Raw genomic sequence first — 8,483 nt, 5'->3', positions numbered from 1 at the left:
GTCTTTCAGGCTAGTACTTTTCAGGACCTTTTCTACTTGCCTCTTACTGAACAAGCCTTCCAAGAACTGCAACAGCTCTCCTCTTTAATGGGGTCTTTCCATTTGGACAATCAATCTCATGACCACTGGGGATGGAGGCATGGCAAGAAATCAGAATATACAGCAAATTTTTTTTATGATTTTGTCTATCAGCCAATGGTATCAAACCCCATCCTGGGGTGGATATGGAAAAGTTGCTGTACTATGTCGATCAAGATGTTTGCTTGGCTTGTCATCATGGACAGGGTTAACACCAAGGACATGATTCAGAGGAGACATTGGAGGATTAATGAAGGACCAGAATGTGTTCTTTGTCTGACTGGAACTCTGGAGGACAGAAATCACCTATTTTTCCAGTGCAATTTTAGTGCTCGAGTATGGAACTACCTACAAATTGAATGGAAAAATGGTGATGATATGGTGGAAATTGCTCATCATGCAAGGAAGGATTTCAACAAACCTTTTTTTGGGGAGGTGGTTTTCATGGCCTGGTGGAATATTTGGAAGATCAGGAATGATAGAGCTTTCAGGAACATTCAACCATCTTTCAGGGCATGGAGGAATAGCTTCATTCATGATCTCACTCTGCTCTCTCATAGAATCAAATGGCAATTTAGAGACGCCCTTCTTAAGTGGATTGATTTTCTTCCTCCTTGAGGAGAGTTCCTTATTTGCTTTCTTTGTTTCTTTGTAATTTATAGGTATAGTGCACCCCTCCCCTGTATAGCCTTTATTCCTTCTTTCTTTCTCTGTTCTTTTATTTCTTTCCTCACCTTGAGGAAACCTTGTATGTGTTTGCTTTATTAATAAAATGCTGTGGGGTGCAAGCCCTACAGTCTTCATGGTAAAAAAAAATGATATTGGCCATATCATGTCACTATTTGATTGCATGTGATGTTTATCATGTTTTGCATCTTATTTACTTAGAACGATGGTAGCTTAAATAAGATGATCCCTCATAATAATTTCAAGAAAGTGTTCCCCCTAATTGTGCACCGTTGCGAAGGTTCGTTGTTTCGAAGCACCACGTGATGATCGGGTGTGATAGATTCTAATGTTCGAATACAATGGGTGTAAGCCAGATTTACACACGCAATACACTTAGGTTGACTTGACGAGCCTAGCATGTACAGACATGGCCTCCGAACACGGAAGACCGAAAGGTCGAGCATGAGTCGTATAGAAGATACGATCAACATGAAGATGTTCACCGATGTTGGCAAGTCCGTCTCATGTGATGATAGGACACGGCCTAGTTAACTCGGATCATGTTTCACTTAGATGACTGGAGGGATGTCTATCTGAGTGGGAGTTCATTGAGTAATTTGATTAGATGAACTTAATTATCATGAACTTAGTCTAAAATCTTTACAATATGTCTTGTAGATCAAATGGCCCACGTTGTCCTCAACTTCAACATGTTCCTAGAGAAAACCAAGCTGAAAGATGATGGCAGCAACTATACGGACTGGGTCCAGAACCTGAGGATCATCCTCATGGCTGCCAAGAAAGATTATGTCCTAGAAGCACCGCTAGGTGACGCACCCATCCCAGAGAACCAAGACATTATGAATGCTTGGCAGTCACGTGCTGATGATTACTCCCTCGTTCAGTGCGGCATGCTTTACAGCTTATAACCGGGGCTCCAAAAGCGTTTTGAGAGACACGGAGCATATGAGATGTTCGAAGAGCTGAAAATGGTTTTCCAAGCTCATGCCCGGGTCGAGAGATATGAAGTCTCCGAAAAGTTCTTCAGCTGTAAGATGGAGGAAAATAGTTCTGTTAGTGAGCACATACTCAAAATTTCTAGGTTGCATAACCGCTTGACTCAGCTGGGAGTTAATCTCCCGGATGACGCGGTCATTGACAGAATCCTTCAGTCGCTTCCACCGAGCTACAAGAGCTTTGTGATGAACTTCAATATGCAGGGGATGTAAAAGACCATTCTTGAGGTATATTCAATGCTGAAATCAGCAGAGGTGGAAATCAAAAAGGAACATCAAGTGTTGATGGTGCATAAAACCACTAAGTTCTAGAAAGGCAAGGGTAAAAAGAACTTCAAGAAGGACGGCAAGGGAGTTGCCGCGCCCGGTAAGCAAGCTGCTGGGAAGAAGCCAAAGAATGGACCCAAGCCTGAGACTGAGTGTTTTTATTGCAAGGGAAGTGGTCACTGGAAGCAGAACTGCCCCAAATACTTAGCGGACAAGAAGGCCGGCAACACTAAAGGTATATGTGATATACATGTAACTGATGTGTACCTTACCAGTACTCGTAGTAGCTCCTGGGTATTTGATACCGGTGCGGTTGCTCACATTTGTAACTCAAAGCAGGAGCTGCGGAATAAGCGGAGACTGGCGAAGGACGAGGTGACGATGCGCGTCGGGAATGGTTCCAAGGTCGATGTGATCGCCGTCGGCACGCTACCTCTAAATTTACCTACGGGATTAGTTTTAAACCTCAATAATTGTTATTTAGTGCCAGCTTTGAGCATGAACATTGTATCAGGATCTCGTTTAATTTGAGATGGCTACTCATTTAAATCCGAGAATAATGGTTGTTCTATTTATATGAGAGATATGTTTTATGGTCATGCTCCGATGGTGAATGGTTTATTCTTAATGAATCTCAAGCATAATGTTACACATATTCATAGTGTGAATACCAAAAGATGTAAGGTTGATAATGATAGTCCCACATACTTGTGGCACTGCCGCCTTGGTCACATAGGTGTCAAACGCATGAAGAAGCTCCATACAGATGGACTTTTGGAGTCTCTTGATTACGAATCATTTGACACGTGCGAACCATGCCTCATGGGTAAAATGACCAAGACTCCATTCTCAGGAACAATGGAGCGAGCAACCAACTTATTGGAAATCATACATACTGATGTGTGCGGTCCAATGAGTGTTGAGGCTCGCGGTGGCTATCATTATGTTCTCACCCTCACTGATGACTTGAGTAGATATGGGTATGTCTACTTAATGAAACACAAGTCTAAGACCTTTGAAAAGTTCAAGGAATTTCAGAGTGAGGTTGAGAATCAATGTGACAGGAAAATCAAGTTCTTGCGATCAGATTGTGGGGGAGAATACTTGAGTCACGAATTTGGAACACACTTAAGAAAATGTGGAATAGTTTCACAACTCACGCCGCCTGGAACACCTCAGCGTAATGGTGTGTCCGAACGTCGTAATCGCACTCTATTGGATATGGTGCGATCTATGATGTCTCTTACCGATCTACCGCTGTCATTTTGGGGCTATGCTTTAGAGACTGCTGCATTCACTTTAAATAGGGCTCCGTCGAAATCTGTTGAGACGACACCGTATGAATTATGGTTTGGGAAGAAACCTAAGTTGTCGTTTCTAAAAGTTTGGGGATGCGATGCTTATGTCAAGAAACTTCAACCTGAAAAGTTCGAACCCAAATCGGAAAAATGCGTCTTCATAGGATACCCTAAAGAAACTATTGGGTATACCTTCTACCTCAGATCCGAAGGCAAGATCTTTGTTGCCAAGAATGGGTCCTTTCTAGAGAAAGAGTTTCTCTTGAAAGAAATAAGTGGGAGGAAAGTAGAACTTGATGAGGTATTACCTCTTGAACCGGTAAGTGGCGCAGCTCAAGAAAATGTTCCTGAGGTGCCTGCACCAACTAGAGAGGAAGTTAATGATGATGATCATGAAACTTCAGATCAAGTTGCTACTGAACTTCGTAGGTCCACAAGGACACGTTCCGCACCAGAGTGGTACGGCAACCCTGTCTTGGAAATCATGTTGTTAGACAATGGTGAACCTTCGAACTATGAAGAAGTGATGGCGGGTCCGGATTCTGACAAATGGCTAGAAGCCATGAAATCTGAGATAGGATCCATGTATGAAAACGAAGTATGGACTTTGACTGACTTGCCCGATAATCGGCGAGCCATAGAAAATAAATGGATCTTTAAGAAGAAGACAGACGTGGATGGTAACGTAACCATCTATAAAGCTCGGCTTGTCGCTAAGGGTTATCGACAAGTTCAAGGGGTTGACTACGATGAGACTTTCTCACCCGTAGCGAAGCTGAAGTCCGTCCGAATCATGTTAGCAATTGCTGCATTCTATGATTATGAGATATGGCAAATGGACGTCAAAACGGCATTCCTTAATGGTTTCCTTAAGGAAGAATTGTATATGATGCAGCCGGAAGGTTTTGTCGATCCTAAGAATGCTGACAAGGTGTGCAAGCTCCAACGCTCGATTTATGGGCTGGTGCAAGCATCTCGGAGTTGGAACATTCGTTTTGATGAGATGATCAAAGTGTTTGGGTTTACGCAGACTTATGGAGAAGCCTGCATTTACAAGAAAGTGAGTGGGAGCTCTGTAGCATTTCTCATATTGTATGTGGATGACATACTGTTGATGGGAAATGATATAGAATTCTTGGAAAGCATAAAGGCCTACTTGAACACGTGTTTTTCAATGAAGGACCTTGGAGAAGCTGCTTATATATTAGGCATCAAGATCTATAGAGATAGATCGAGACGCCTCATTGGTCTTTCATAGAGTACGTACCTTGACAAGATATTGAAGAGGTTCAAAATGGATCAGTCAAAGAAGGGGTTCTTGCCTGTATTGCAAGGTACGAGATTGAGCACGGCTCAATGCCCGACCACGGCAGAAGATAGAGAAAAGATGAGTGTCGTCCCCTATGCCTCGGCCATAGGGTTTATCATGTATGCTATGCTGTGTACCAGACCTGATGTAAACCTTGCCGTAAGTTTGGTAGGGAGGTACCAAAGCAATCCCGGCATGGAACACTGGACAACGGTCAAGAATATCCTGAAATACCTGAAAAAGGACTAAGGATATGTTTCTCGTTTATGGAGGTGACGAAGAGCTCGTCGTAAAGGGATACGTCGATGCTAGCTTCGACACAGATCTGGATGACTCTAAGTCACAAACCGGATACGTGTATATTTTGAATGGTGGGGCAGTAGGGGTGGAAACGGATCGGATGCGGATCGGATAGTGCTCTTACCACTTCCATTTTCATATTTTCAAAACGAATACGAATCCGAATACGTATGTTATCGGATATGGATGCGACTCGGATATTATTCGAATACGAATACGTATCGGATATTTTCTTGATTCGGAACGGATACGAATAATATCAACATATTGCTTAAGTAGATTAGTCGATTTCTATGTGACCTAAACTAATCAACTTGTGACATACAATAAGTCAATGATAAATAGGTTTATGAATAAATACTATTGTAATGCATAATAATTTATAAGTTTAATCATATAAAGAGTAAAATTTGACCACTTATTGGGCTTTTATGTTGGATAATTGGAATATTGAGCTTAGGATTTTAAAAATTACCTCCCATAATCTTATTCGGATACGGATATATCCACTTCCATATCCATATTTGTGTCAAAATCTCCTACCATATTTTATTTTTTATTTGTTTAATAAATTCGGATACGGATAATTTCCATTTCCATTTTGATTCGGATGCGGATGTTTCGGATACGAATAGGCATTTTCTCGAATACGAATATCGGATATTTCGGATTATCCGCTACCACTTTCCACCCCTATGGGGCAGTAAGCTGGTGCAGTTGCAAGCAAAGCGTTGTGGCGGGATCTACATGTGAAGCGGAGTACATGGCAGCCTCGGAGGCAGCACAAGAAGCAGTCTGGGTGAAGGAGTTCATTACCGACCTAGGAGTCATACCCAATGCGTCGGGCCCGATGACTCTCTTCTATGACAACACTGGAGCTATTGCCCTTGCCAAGGAGCCCAGGTTTCACAGGAAGACCAGGCATATCAAGCGTCGCTTCAACTCCTTTCGTGAAAGTGTTCAAAATGGAGACATAGAGATTTGTAAAGTACATACGGACCTGAATGTGGCAGATCTGTTGACTAAACCTCTCCCTAGAGCAAAACATGATCAACACCAGAACTGCATGGGTGTTCGATTCATCACAATGTAACTAGACTATTGACTCTAGTGCAACTGGGAGACTGTTGGAAATATGCCCTAGAGGCAATAATAAAATGGTTATTATTATATTTCTTTGTTCATGATAATTGTCTATTATTCATGCTATAATTGTGTTATCCGGAAATCATAATACATGTGTGAATACATAGACCACAACACGTCCCTAGTGAGCCTCTAGTTGACTAGCTCGTTGATCAAAAGATGGTCATGGTTTCCTGACTATGGACATTGGATGTCATTGATAACGGGACCACATCATTAGGAGAATGATGTGATGGACAAGACCCAATCCTAAGCATAGCTCAAAGATCGTGTAGTTCGTTTGCTGTAGCTTTTCCGAATGTCAAGTATCATTTCCTTAGACCATGAGATTGTGCAACTCCCGGATACCGTAGGAGTGCTTTGGGTCTGCCAAACGTCACAACATAACTGGGTGACTATAAAGGTACACTACTAGTATCTCCGAAAGTGTCTGTTGGGTTGGCATGAATCGAGACTGGGATTTGTCACTCCGTATGACGGAGAGGTATCTCTGGGCCCACTCGGTAATGCATCATCATAATGAGCTCAATGTGATCAAGTGGTTGATCACGGGATCATGCATTACGGTACGAGTAAAGTGACTTGCCGGTAACGAGATTGAACGAGGTATTGGGATACCGACGATCGAGTCTCGGGCAAGTAAAGTACCGATTGACAAAGGGAATTGTATACGGATTGATTGAATCCTCGACATCGTGGTTCATCCGATGAGATCATCGTGGAGCATGTGGGAGCCAACATGGGTATCCAGATCCCGCTGTTGGTTATTGACCGGAGAGGCGTCTCGGTCATGTCTACATGTCTCCCGAACCCGTAGGGTCTACACACTTAAGGTTCGGTGACGCTAGGGTTGTAGAGATATTAGTATGCAGTAACCTGAAAGTTGTTCAGAGTCCCGAATGAGATCCCGGACGTCACGAGGAGTTCCGGAATGGTCCGGAGGTAAAGATTTATATATAGGAAGTCCAGTTTCGGCCATCGGGAAAGGTTTCAGGTGTCGCCGGTATTGTACCGGGACCACCGGAAGGGTCCCGGGGGTCCACCAGGTGGGGCCACCTATCCCGGAGGGCCCCATGGGCTGAAGTGGGAGGGGAACCAGCCCCTAGTGGGCTGGTGCGCCCCCCCTTGGGCCTCCCCTGCGCCTAGGGTTGGGAAACCCCAGGGGTGGGGGCGCCCCCCACTTGGCTTGGGGGGGGGGGGAAGCCACCCCTTGGCCGCCGCCCCCCTTGGAGATCCATCTCCTAGGGCTGCCCCCCCAAGGCCCCTATATAAAGAGGGGGAGGGCAGCCGCACCCCTTGCTCTTGGCGCCTCCCTCTCCCTCCGTAACACCTCTCCTCCCCGCTTGCGCTTGGCGAAGCCCTGCCGGGATCCTGCTGCATCCACCACCACGCCGTCGTGCTGCTGGATCTTCATCAACCTCTCCTTCCCCCTTGCTGGATCAAGTTGGAGGAGACATCTTCCCAACCGTACGTGTGTTGAACGCGGAGGTGCCGTCCGTTCGGCACTAGGTCATCGGTGATTTGGATCACGTCGAGTACGACTCCATCAACCCGGTTCTCTTGAACGCTTCCGCGCATGATCTACAAGGGTATGTAGATGCACTCCTCTCTCCCTCATTGCTAGATGACTCCATAGATTGATCTTGGTGATGTGTAGAAAATTTTAAAATTCTGCTACGTTCCCCAACATGGCCCCCGGGTCTATCTTCCATCATATTAATCTTCCAACACTTAGTTATTTCCTTTGCCGTTATTTTACTTTGCATCTTTATTTCTCTTTATCGTAAAAATACCAAAAATATTATCTTATCATATCTATCAGATCTCACTCTCGTAAGTGACCGTGAAGGGATTGACAACCCCTTTATCGCGTTGGTTGCGAGGTTCTTATTTGTTTGTGTAGGTGCGTGGGACTCGAGCGTGATATCCTACTGGACTGATACCTTGGTTCTCAAAAACTGAGGGAAATACTTATGCTACTTTGCTGCATCACCCTTTCCTCTTCAAGGGAAAACTAACGCAGTGCTCAAGAGGTAGCAAGAAGGATTTCTGGCGCCATTGCCGGGGAGATTCGCGCCAAGTCAAGTCAAGATTTGAATCCTAACAATGAGCCATTCTTGGCACCGTTGCCGGAGTCTACGCAGAAGTCAAGACATACCAAGTACCATCACAAACTCTTATCCCTCGCATTACATTATTTGCCATTTGCCTCTCGTTTTCCTCTCCCCCACTTCACCCTTGCCGTTTTATTTGCCCTCTTTTCCTCTCTCCCTCTCTTTCCGTTCACCTCTTTTTTGCTTGCTTCTTGTTTGCTTGTGTGTTGGATTGCTTGTTTGTCACGATGGCTCAATATAATACTAAATTGTGTGACTTTACCAATACCAACAACAATGATTTTCT

Source organism: Triticum aestivum, chromosome 1A, assembly GCF_018294505.1.
Source record: "Triticum aestivum cultivar Chinese Spring chromosome 1A, IWGSC CS RefSeq v2.1, whole genome shotgun sequence".
NCBI classification, from domain to species: Eukaryota; Viridiplantae; Streptophyta; class Magnoliopsida; order Poales; family Poaceae; genus Triticum; species Triticum aestivum.
Note: the sequence above shows the minus strand (reverse complement) of the source record.